This window comes from Vigna unguiculata, chromosome 6 (assembly GCF_037176805.1).
Source record: "Vigna unguiculata cultivar grain cowpea cultivar isolate G323 ecotype 2 chromosome 6, ASM3717680v1, whole genome shotgun sequence".
In the NCBI taxonomy this organism is placed as follows: Eukaryota; Viridiplantae; Streptophyta; class Magnoliopsida; order Fabales; family Fabaceae; genus Vigna; species Vigna unguiculata.
Window position 1 is genome coordinate 16,862,302 of NC_140797.1, and position 13,137 is coordinate 16,875,438.

The following is a 13,137-nucleotide window of genomic DNA, read 5'->3' on the forward strand; positions in this document are numbered from 1 at the left end:
ACTTGTAATAAAGATGAGACAGTACGAATGGATTATAGCGAGACAAGTTTGAAATTTCCCGCGCTTAGGAATTTATTGAAATGACTGATTTTCTTAAAGTATATTTTGTGAAAAATCAGTTTTACCTAGTAATATCCATTTGGGGTGTTACATTTGGTATCAGAGCATGTGATTTCAAAATGATTTTTGGGCCTTGGGAAGTGAGCTTATCGCGATTGTGAGATTAGTATAAATTGATTGAATTGTAAAAGTTGTTGAGATATGTGTTATTGCATGGTGTGTATTGTTAAGGCATTTTTCTAAGATAAATTATAATGGATTATGATACCTTATGTTCCAGAAACTGGGAAATGGCTGGCGGAAGGGGTAGAAGGATTAGTGCGAATAACTCAGCTGATGAAATTGCCCATGCTATTCACCGATTGGTTGACGCCATGCAGCCACAACAGGTGGTGCTACCACAGCCTGCACCACGACCTGTCAGCATGGATGATTTCATGAGGCACAAACCAGCCAAATTCAATGGCAAGGCCACTCCTGATGACGCAGATGCGTGGATCAGGGAGTGCGAGAAGATATTCCGTGTACTAGGCTGCTCAGATGAACAGAAGCTGGCCTATGGCACCTTTCTCTTGGTGAGTGATGCAGAATACTGGTGGGTTGGCATGCAGCAACAGATGGGAACTAGGGAGGAGGAAGTGAGCTGGGAGAATTTCAAAAAGAGATTCCTGGAAAAGTATTTTCCAGATAGTGCTAAACATGAGAGGGAGGCTGAGTTCTTGACCTTACAGCAGGGCAATATGACTGTACAGGCTTACGTTAACCGATTTGAATATCTGGCGCGGTTTTACACACAGAATATTATAGAGGAATGGCGTTGTCGAAAATTTGAGAGGGGTCTACGACATGAACTGCTCAGGGTTCTGGTGCCACTCAGGATCCGAGAGTTTCCTCTCTTAGTGGAACAAGCAAAAAGTGTGGAACAGTTAGAGATGGGGCCTAGTCGAGTAGCCAGACCGCATAGAAATGTTGTGGAGGCTAGACAACAGAAGAAGCCTTATAATCGACCTCAGATGTCGTCACAAGGGTTGAAGTGTTTCCAGTGTGGGGGAGCACATTTAAAAAGAGACTGCCCCAGACTTACTCGTAATGCAGGGAGTAGTGGAGGATGGCGGAAATGTTATGTGTGTGATCAACCTGGCCACTTTGCAGACAGGTGTCCTAATAAGAAAACGGTCGTAGAGCCACGACCACAATTACCTTCTACAGAGAGGCCAAGAGCAGCAGGGAGAGTGTTTGCACTAACTAGCGCCAAGGCAAATCGATCAGGTAATCTTATACAAGATACGTGTGTAATGATGGGTCAGAATGTATGGGTGCTTTTTGATTCGGGAGCTTCGCATTCTTTTATTTCCAATGCATGTGTGGGGAGGTTGGGATTAGAGGTTCATGACTTGGGGTGCGAGCTAGTAGTCTCGACACCGACGTCTGGGCAAGTTACAACAAGTACTAGTTGTGATGGATGCTCGATCGAAGTGGCGGGCCGTAGGTTCAAGGTGAACTTCATCTGCTTGCCGTTGGAGGATTTAGATGTAATATTGGGGATGGACTGGCTGTCCGACCACCATGTTGTAATGGATTGTGGACGGCGCAGATTGATATTCCCAAAAACTAAAGGGGTAAAATTGATTTCATCTCAAGAAGCTATGAAAGAATTGAGAGAGGGAGCTACCTGTTTCATGATGATAGCTCAGTCAGAGAAAAAGAGTAGTGAAGAGCAGATCCGTAACATATCTGTGGTGGCTGATTTTGCGGATGTGTTTCCTGACGAAGTTCCTGGATTACCCCCAAGCAGGGATGTGGATTTCACTATCGACCTCATCCCTGGGGCAGGTCCGGTGTCTATCGCTCCTTATAGAATGGCACCAGCTGAATTAACAGAACTCAAAAAGCAGATAGAAGATCTGTTAGGGAAGAAATTCATCAGGCTAAGTGCATCACCATGGGGAGCCCCAATACTACTGGTTAAGAAGAAAGATGGTAGTTCCAGACTATGCGTCGACTATCGTCAGTTAAACAAACTCACAATTAAGAACAAGTACCCGTTACCGCGGATAAATGATCTATTGGATCAGCTGCGAGGGGCTGGGGTGTTCTCGAAGATTGACTTGAGATCTGGGTATCATCAAATTTTGGTCAAGCCTGAGGACGTACAAAAGACGGCATTCCGGTCTCGTTATGGACATTATGAATATGTCGTGATGCCGTTTGGGGTGACAAATGCTCCAGCGATATTCATGGATTATATGAATCGGATATTCTGACAGTGTCTAGATAAGTTTGTTGTTGTGTTTATCGATGACATCCTCATTTACTCCAGAGATCGGGATGAACACGCTGAGCATCTGAGGGTGGTGTTGGAAATACTCAGGGCACATCAATTATATGGGAAGTTATCAAAATGTGAGTTCTGGCTGAGCGAGGTCCAATTCCTTGGGCATGTAATCTCAGCTCATGGTATCGTAGTCGACCCTGCAAAGATAGAAGCTGTGTTGAAATGGGAACGACCGCAGACGGTGACAGAGGTGAGGAGTTTTCTGGGATTGGCTGGGTACTACCGGCGATTTATAGAAGGGTTCTCCAAAATGGTAAGTCCTTTAACGCAACTCACGCGAAAGGACAAACCTTTCTCATGGACGGACCAGTGTGAGGCATGTTTTGAAGAGATGAAGAAGAGATTGACCACGGCTCCAGTATTGGCTATTCCCGATACAACTCAAGCATTTGAAGTGTACTGCGATGTGTCATACCAGGGGTTGGGATGTGTGTTAATGCAAGAGAAAAGGGCGGTAGCGTATGCTTCTCGACAATTGAAGATCCACGAGAAGAATTATCCCACCCATGATCTGGAACTGGCTGCGGTAGTTTTTGCTCTTAAGACTTGGAGACATTACTTATATGGCTCCCAATTCCGGGTTTTTAGCGATCATAAGAGCTTAAGGTATTTATTTGATCAGAAAGAACTTAATATGAGGCAAAGGAGATGGATGGAGTACCTTAAAGATTACGATTTTGAACTCCTCTACCATCCAGGCAAGGCTAATGTGGTGGCCAATGCCTTGAGCAGGAAACGGGTGCATATGTCTTCACTGATGATGAAAGAATTAGAATTGATAGAGAAATTACGCGATATGAATTTGGGTTTACAATTGGATTCTGATCATATCCGGTGCAGTATGTTAACAGTTACAAACACCTTCCTTGAGGAGATCCGAGAGGGACAGGTGCATGATGCTGAATTACAACAGATTGTTGGATGGTTGGGTACAGAGAAAGGAAAGGAATTCAAGATGGGGGCTGATGGCATCTTAAGATTTTGAGATCGAGTTTGTGTGCCAGGGAATTGGAGGATGAGAAGGAGAGTTTTGGATGAGGGACATAAGAGTCACCTCAGTATCCATCCGGGTATGACGAAAATGTACAAGGATCTTAAGGAGTCATTCTGGTGGCCTGGGATGAAAACCGATGTGGCGGATTTTGTGGCAGCCTGTTTAGTGTGTCAGAAGGATAAAATTGAGCACCAAAGGCCAAGAGGTACCCTAGAACCACTTGAGATACCTCAGTGGAAGTGGGATGGTATCTCTATGGATTTTTGGACTCACCTACCTCGATCTGTAAAAGGGCATGATGCCATTTGGGTAATAGTTGATAGACTCACCAAATGTGCGCACTTTTTACCAATCAATCTGAGGATGCCAATGGATAAACTCGCAGAGTTATACATCCGGGAGATTGTAAGATTACATGGGGTTCTAGCAAGTATAGTGTCAGATCGTGACCCGAGATTCACCTCGCGGTTCTGGCAATGTTTACAGGCAGCGCTGGGAACTCAACTGAGAATGAGTTCTGCATATCATCCTCAAACGGATGGTCAATCAGAAAGAATGATTCAGTCGCTAGAAGATCTGCTTCGGGCATGTGTATTGGATCATTTGGGTAGTTGGAATGAAGTACTTCCCTTGGTGGAATTTACTTACAATAACAATTACCACTCAAGCATTGGAATGACACCCTACGAGGCATTATATGGGAGGAGATGTAGAACCCCACTATGTTGGTATAAGGATGGAGAGTCAGTGACCATTGGGCCGGAGTTGTTGCAACGGACGACAGAAAAGGTCAAACTGATTCAAGACAGGATGCGTGTGACTCAGAGTAGACAGAAGTCGTATGCAGATAAAAGGAGGAGGCCGCTAGAATTCCAAGCAGGGGATCATGTGTTCCTACGAGTCACCCCGACTACAGGCATTGGGAGAGCAATCAAATCCAGAAAGTTAACGCCGAAGTTCATAGGGCCATATCAGATTAACAGGAGGATTGGACTGGTAGCCTATGAAATTGCGTTGCCACCACATCTAGCCAACTTACACAATGTGTTTCACGTGTCTCAGTTGCGTAAATACATTGTGGATCCTAGCCATGTGTTAGAGACCGATGATGTCCAGTTCAGGGATGATCTGACCCTGGACGTGAGACCGGTAAGCATAGTGGACTCTCAGGTCAAGAAGCTGAGAGGGAAGGAGATCCGGACAGTAAAGGTTCTTTGGGATGAGGCAACACAAGAAGCAACGTGGGAAATGGAGGACCTCATGAAGGAATCATATCCACAATTATTTCCTGGTAAGTGAAATTTTCGAGGACGAAAATTCTTTTGAGTTGGGAGTAATGTGAGATCCAGGAAATTTATAAAAATTAATAATTAATAGAGTATAAGAAATGAGGGGTTGAGACTACCATAAGAGAGTTCTTTGATAAATCCTAGACAAGAAACAATGTTAACCTAAGTGGTTTAGAGTACTTGATTATGTTGAGTGGACTTGGGTTCAAATCCTGAGTATGTCATTAGTAGATTTATTTAATTCTGTTTTATTTTGCAATTATATCATGAACGTGAAAGCATGAATTAGGTTCATACGAATGTGTGAATTAACAGGAATCATGTGATAGTTTGTTGGTGTGCATGTGTTTGATGGGTAGGGAGGATATGGGTTCGAATCTTGGCTAGAGCGAATATATTATCCTTATGTTTTATTATTTTGCCAAGTGGTTAAATGATCTAGAAACTGTAGAAATTCTCTGGAAATCAAAAAGGTAGCAGTTTAGGTGTAGTAATGGCTATTAAACTTTAAATTTAAATTAATTTCGTTTTTATAATTTTTTATTTATTTTGGGGTGAATTGGTGAGAGGGGGAGGAGTGAGTGAGAAAATAGAGTCATATTGTGTGGCTAGGGAGTTCTGAGAAATTGCAATCCAGAGAGGGAATTAGAATGGAGGCAAGGAGGAGAGCTTTGGGAAACAAGGAAGAATTCATTTGGAATTGTTGAAGCTAAAACACCAGGTAAGGGGGGCTAAACCTTCTTTTTGTTATTGTTTGACTGTGTTCAAATCAAGATTTCAAAGTGATTATGGGATGGTAAATTTGTGAAATTTACTTTTGGAGTTAAATTATTTGTGTAAGGGGAGCTAACATGTTTATTTCTGAATTTTTTGTGTGGTTGTTCATGTATATGATGATTCTTCCATGGTTGGGATTTTGATGTCTTCTACCATATATTTTCGTATCGGTGTTATTTTAAATATATATATATAAATAAACGTGTAAAAGGTTTTAGTTTTTTTTCTTTTATACTCGATCTTAGTTTTCTATAATTAAAAAGGGAATTGTGGGTTTCTGTAACACGTATAATATTGGTTACTTCAAAAGATTATGGCTTTCGATAATTTATGACATTTTTATTTTGGTTAGTGAAAGGTGATGGTTCTGATGATAATTTGGAGTCGGGGTGGCATCACATGAAATGGGAGAACAAGCACATTATAGAGTTGAGTGAGATTAGATAGAATTACAGTGAAATTAAAAGGATAATACAAAAGTCAAGTGATAGTATCATAAAATAATTGGTAGGAGGGATAAAATAAATAAATGAATAAATAATATATTTTATTTAGGTTGGTACAGGGACAATATAAAGAATTCTCATTTTACATATTAATTTATTAATTTTAGGTGAAATAAGGTACATGATAGTTTCTTGCCAGTTTATTCAAAAAGGAAAAAGAAATCGGAAACTTTAATTTTAAAGGTTTAAAAGGTAAACAAACTATTGGTATGATGGGGTATTTTCATTCCCACGGTGGTGGCCACATTTGATAAGAATATCAGATGCCATTATAAATGTATATATTATTAGGTTGGTATTAAACTAGCAAGTTTAATTGTTTATATTAGTTGCAAAAAAAGAGAAATTGCAATAAATGTTGGTTGCAGTATAATGTCATATAATATATAGGAAAAAGATATATTATTTTAATAAAAAAAAATTATCATGATTTGTTCTTTTGTTTTAATTTATATGTGCAATGTATGTTATTGATCAAAACTCAAGTGATGTCATTGGTTTAAATGTATAAGTGTTTGTTCATGTTATGAATATGATCTGTGGGGGTGCAATAGGAATTGAATGGAAGTGATATATATATATATATATATATATATATATATATATATATATTCCATTGGGTGTTTTAAGGTGTGTATGTCATGATTGGAGTATGCTAAAATCTGTTTAGGAGTGGTATAACCAGTCAATTTGTGCTTCTAGAGTAGCGTGTGGTGGTGTGGGTTGGACCGCCAAGCGGTCTACAGCTAAATTTTGCCTGGCGGTGCTTAGGCAATGTCAGTCGATAGTGCAGGGGGCATGGGTCCATTGCAGATGGATTTGCATGGATGAGTTTGATGGCTTGGTCGGGGATATGTTGGATTAGTTACGAGCGGGGAGGTTCGTAACGGAGATTTGAGATGCGTGATTGATACGGGCGGGGAGGTCCGTATCTGTTGTACTCTTGTGTGGGGATACGAGCGGGGAGATTCGTATGTTCCGTGCTCACACTTGAGGCTACTATGAGCGGGGAAGTTCATAGTAGGTGTTCACGCATGTTGGACTACGAGCGGGCAGGTTCGTAGAGTTGGACTACGGGCGGAGAGGTCCGTAGAGTTGGACCACGAGCGGGTAGGTTCGTGGGAGCATGATAATCCCTAAGGACCAAGGTTGTGCATGGATCTTTCTCATATAGGTTATGAGATTGGGGTATAATGTTATAAAAAGGTCGATAAACTAAAATTGACTAAGTTAGATTGGGTGAGGGTCAATTCTTACTATCTTATTATTTGTATAATTTTTCTTTCTCAGCTCACCCTTGCTTGTTTGTGTGTTTGTGTTTGGCGATGATCACGTGACTTGTTACGTGGGAGCAGACGTGAATTCAGGTGATCATGCTGATGCTCAGCAACAGAGCGGGGCTACCGATGGGGGATTTTCTTTATGCTATGCTTTCCTACTTTTTGTAATAGACATTATGATGTTTTATCCATTATGAACTTGTAATAAAGATGAGACAGTACGAATGGATTAAATACATAAACCATAAAAAAAAAGTTAAAAAAGTTGGGAGGGGCAGTGGCTCCCGCCCGCTCCTCCGTGGCTCCACCACTGCCCTCAAACCATTGTATAACAGACATGATTGAAAAATAGAGGAATTTCCATCTTCCTTCCCTTCTCTCTCCCTCATCATTGATTGAAGGGAGAGGGATAGGATGGATTCAAGTGGATTAGAGTGTAAGCTTGTCTTGTTCACTTTAAGGGGATTAAAGGTGAAAGTGAGTGGATTTAGAGTAAAGCTTGTTGAAGTTATTGAGTGATTTGATGGATGTGATAGATTCAAAATTATATTTAAATCATAAAAAAACAAGATTACCGAATTGCACTTTATTTTAAAAGTAATTAAAAATTATCATTATATAAGTTTGATTTATCGTACAAAAAATATGAAAATTTATAAATGAAACTAACATATTTCAAGTCTTATTTTTATATCATATTCATAATTAAGCTGAAAAATAAATTGTGGATATAATTGTAATCTTGATATCACCCTCAAACCATTACATAACAGAGATAATTGAAAAATAGAGAAATTTTCATCTTCCTTCCCCTCTCTCTCCGCCAATATTGATTGGAGGGAGAGGGACATGATGAATTCAAGTGGATTAGAGTGTTAAGTTTGTGTTGTTAACTTTAAGTGGATTAAAGATGAAAGTGGATGGATTTAGAGTAAAGTTTGTTAAAGTTTGTGAGTAATTTGATGGATGTGATAGATTAAACATTATATTTAAATCAAGGAATCAAGATTACCAAATTGTACTTTATTTTAAAAATGATTAAAAATTATCATTGTATAAGTTTGATTTGTGTAGAAAAAATATTAATTTGTATAAATGAAAATAAAATATTTATTAAAAAAATATTTATAAAATAATGTAATAAAAAGTTTTATAATTAATAATTACTTTTTAAACCTTATTTTAGAACAATTTTCAAATTTTTGTTATTAATTATTTTTGTAAAAATGGTTTCAAAAGCCATATTTTTACATCATTTTCATAATTAAGCTGAGAAATAAATTGCAGACATAATTGTAATCTTCATATCACCCTCAAACCATTGCATAAAAGAGATGATTGCAGAATAGAGGAACTTCCATCTTCCTTCACCTCTCTCCGTCAAGGTTGATTAGAGGGAGAGGGAGATGATGAATTCAAGTGGATTACAGTGAGTGTGAAGCTTGTCTTTTTCACTTTAAGTGGGCTAAAGGTGAAAGAGAGTGGATTTATAGTACAGTTTGTTAAAGTTTGCAAGTGATTTGATTGACGTGATAGATTAAAAATTATATTTAAATCGAGGAAAAACAAGATTACCAAATTGTCCTTTATTTTAAAAATGATTAAAAATTATCATTGTATAAGTTTGATTTGTTGTAGAAAAAAATATTAATATGGATGAATGAAAATAACATATTTCATTAAAAAAAATATTTATAATATAATGTAATAAAAAATTTTACAATTGATAATTACTTTTTAAACCTTATTTTAGAACAATTTTCAAATTTTTATTATTAATTATATTTGAAAAATAATTTTAAAAGCCATATTTTTACAACATTTTCACAATTAAGTTGAAAAATAAATTGCGGACATAATTGTAATCTGGATATCACCCTCAAACAGGGACAGACCTATGTGGTGAGAGGGGGGAGCCGTGGCTCCCCCATTTTTTCTTCTTTGAATTTTTTTTATATATATTTATATATTTTTTAAATTATATTTTTATATTATTTATATTAAGTTTATATTATGAAAAATTATAATAAAAGATAAAATAAAAAAATTTAATGGAGACATTGAGTTATAAAAGAGATTAGGATTTTTTTTCTCGCTATAAGATCTTTCCACCATGTAAATTATGATGAAAGTGTGTGATGAGAAATAAATACAAAGAGATACATTGGAAAATAGAGGTTAGAATACATAAAAATTGAGATTGAAGTATACATTATTGCATGATCTCTCAGCTCAAGGTTAGTATCTTATTATGATTTATGTATGTTAAATTTATGATTTTTTTAGAATGTTTATCCCAAATTAATAAAACGCTAATTATGATTTTAGGGATTCTTTTATGAAATTGGTATGACCCTAATTGTAATTTTCCCCATATTATTATAATCCTTAATTGTGAAATTTAATCCTTAATTGTGAAATTTAGGGATTTTGTGTTTTTTGCTGCCTATGGTAATTTTTTTTTTAAGTTTTGAATTCATACGGTGTTGCTTATTTAATTAAAGTGGTATGAGTCTTGTTATGTTTTGCATTGTGATAATTGTGATTTGTGAATATACATTTTATTTTTTTCAGATAGGCGAGAGATGATAAATTTATATTAGAAAGATTACGATAAAAAGTAAAAAAATTGATTATTTTTTTTAAAGAGGTAGGTTTGTGATAAAGATGAAAAAAATGCATTTACGTTAACTAAACTTGAGAAATTTCATGAGAACCAAGAATTCAAGACAATAAAAAACAAATATCTAAAGTTCTTAGAGTTATAATATAATGAATTTAAAAATTCATTACAACGTGAGAAAAATGGCCTCAAATTTGATAATATCATCAAATCAAATTGATAAGGTACGAAGGGCTTATATAAAATGGTATTCATGGTTTGGTATCATGAAATAATATCATGATATAATAGCGAATGATAATAATATTTTTTTTTTGAATTCTACTATTATGTGTGCTTATTTTAAATAGAGGAAATGAAGAAAAAAGATGAAGAGCTTTTTTTCTAACTAAAAAAAATTATATCTAACAAATCTATTTGGCTCCCCTACATTTTTTGTCCAAGTTCCGCCGCTGCCCTCAAACCATTGCATAACATAGATGACTGAAAAATAGAGGAATTTTCATCTTCCTTCCCCTTTGTCTCCGTCAGGGTTGATTGAAGGGAGAGGCAGATGATGAATTCAAGTGGATTGGAGTGTGAAGTTTGTGTTGTTTACTTTAAGTGGATTAAAGGTGGAAGTGGGTGGATTTAAAGTACAGTTTGTTAAAGTTTGTAAGTGATTTGATTGACGTGATAGATTAAAAATTATATTTAAATCAAGGCAAAACAAGATTACCAAATTATCCTTTATTTTAAAAATGATTAAAAATTATCATTGTATAAGTTTGTTTTGTTGTAGAAAAAAGTATTAATATGTATGAATGAGAATAAAATATTTTATTAAAAGAATATTTATAAAATAATGTAATAAAAAGTTTTATAATTAATAATTACTTTTTAAACCTTATTTTAGAACAATTTTCAAATTTTTGTTATTAATTATTTTTGTAAAAATAAATTGAAAAGTCATATTTTTACATCATTTTCATAATTAAGTTGAAAAATAAATTCCTGACATAATTGTAATCTTTGTTATGATTAAAAATAGAAGAATTTCCCTCTTCCTTCTCCTCTCTCTCCTTCAAGGTTGATTGGATGGAGAGGGAGAGAATGACATCAAGTGGCTTAAAGTGTGAAGTTTGTGTTAAAGGTGAAAGTGGGTGGATTAAGAGTAAAATTTGTAAAAGTTTGTGAGAAATTTGATGGATGTGATTGATTAAAAATTATATTTAAATGAAAGAAAAAGAAGATTACCAAATTGTACTTTATTTTAAAAATAATTAATAATTTTCATTATACAAGTTTGATTTATCGCAGGAAAAATATGAAAATGTATAAATGAAAGTAACATATTGTAATAAAAAATAATTAAAAGGTAATGTAATAAAAAACTTATAATTAAAAATTACTTTCTAAACCTTATTATATAACAATTTTCAAATTTTCGTTATTAATTATTTTTGTAAAATTAATTTGAAAAGTCGTATTTTTACATCATTTTCATGATTAAGCTGAAAAATAAATTGCTGACATAATTGTAATCTTGATATTACCCTCAAACAGAGACATAGTAGAAATGATTTAAAATTAGAAGAATTTCCCTCTTACTTCCCCTCTCTCCCTCAAGGTTGATTGGATGGAAAGGGAGTCGATGGCATCAAGTGGATTACAATGTGAAGTTTGTGTTGTTCACTTTAAGTAGATTAAAGGTGAAAATGGGTGGATTAAGAGTAAAGTTTGTTTAAGTTTGTGAGTGATTTGATGGATGTGATATATTAAAAATTATATTTAAATAATAAAAAAAAAGATTACCAAATTGTACTTTATTTTTAAAATAATTAAAAATTATCTTTATATAATTTTTATTTATGGTAGAAAAAATTTGAAAATGTATAAATGAAAGTAATATATTTTAATAAAAAAATAATTAAAAGATAATAGACTAAAACATTTATAATTGAAAATTACTTTCTAAACCTTATTTTATAACAATTTTCAAATTTTCGTTATTAATTATTTTTGTAAAATTAATTCGAAAACTCATATTTTTACATCATTTTCATAAGTAAGCTGAAAAATAAATTGTTGACATAATTATAATCTTGATATCACCCTCAAACCAAGACACAATAGAGATGATTTAAAATTAGAAGAATTCCCCTCTCTCCCTCAAGGTTGATAGGATGGAGAGGGAGAGGATGGCATCAAGTGGATTACAATGTGAAGCTTGTGTTGTTCACTTTAAGTAGATTAAAGGTGAAAATGGGTGGATTAAGAGTAAAGTTTGTTTAAGTTTGTGACTGATTTGATGGATATGATAGATTAAAAATTATATTTAAATAATAAAAAAAAATTACAAAATTGTACTTTATTTTAAAAATAATTAAAAATTGTCATTATATAAGTTTGATTTATCGTAGAAAAAATATGAAAATGTATAAATGAAAGTAACATATTTTAATAAAAAATAATTAAAAGATAATAGAATAAAAAACTTATAATTAAAAATTACTTTCTAAACCTTATTTTATAACAATTTTCAAATTTTCGTTATTAATTATTTTTGTAAAAATAATTTGAAAATTCATATTTTTACATGATTTTCATAATTAAGCTGACAAATAAATTGCTGACATAATTGTAATCTTGATATTACCCTCAAACCAACACATAATAGAAATGATTTAAAATTAGAAGAATTTCCCTCTTCCTTCCCCTCTCTCCCTCAAGGTTGTTTGGATGGAGAGGGAGAGGATGACATCAAGTGGATTTGTTGGAAGGGGGAGCCTTTCATCCATAAATGAAGAACAGTTTTGATGATGTCGACTGATCTTGGATAAAACATAGCTTGGTCAAGTTAGGATATGCATTAGGCAATTAGCTTCTCTTTATCAAATGTTTTTTAGGCCTGCTGTGTAATTCTGCATATGATTAATTCTTTAACTAATGGATTAGCTGTGAGTATTGTACAAAGTAATTGAAAATATACTCACGATAATCAATTAGGTAAATTGCTAATCGAATTAGTGACAGCAAAAACCTTTGTATAAAAGCTGTTTTGGAATCTGTTTTGGGTCTTGAAAAAATCAGAAAGATCACGCAGTTTTCATTTGAGATAGAGCCATCTGAGAGACACAAAGTTTCAGAAGATTCTGCAAGATAACTCAAGTACAGATCCAAGAAGAATTGATGGTTGATTCTACCATGATGGATCTTGCTTGATTCAAGGAGCATCAAGTTAAATCTGCACAGCCTAGGTGTATTCGTTTCTTGTTTTGTTTTCTGTATTTT

The 13,137-nt window shown here is 34.5% G+C and overlaps 1 pseudogene; it reads left to right on the plus strand.

Moving 5' to 3' along the window:
* The first annotated feature begins 314 nt into the window (after positions 1-314).
* Positions 315-3,380, plus strand: LOC146885587 (uncharacterized; annotated as a pseudogene).
* Positions 3,381-13,137: the final 9,757 nt, after the last annotated feature.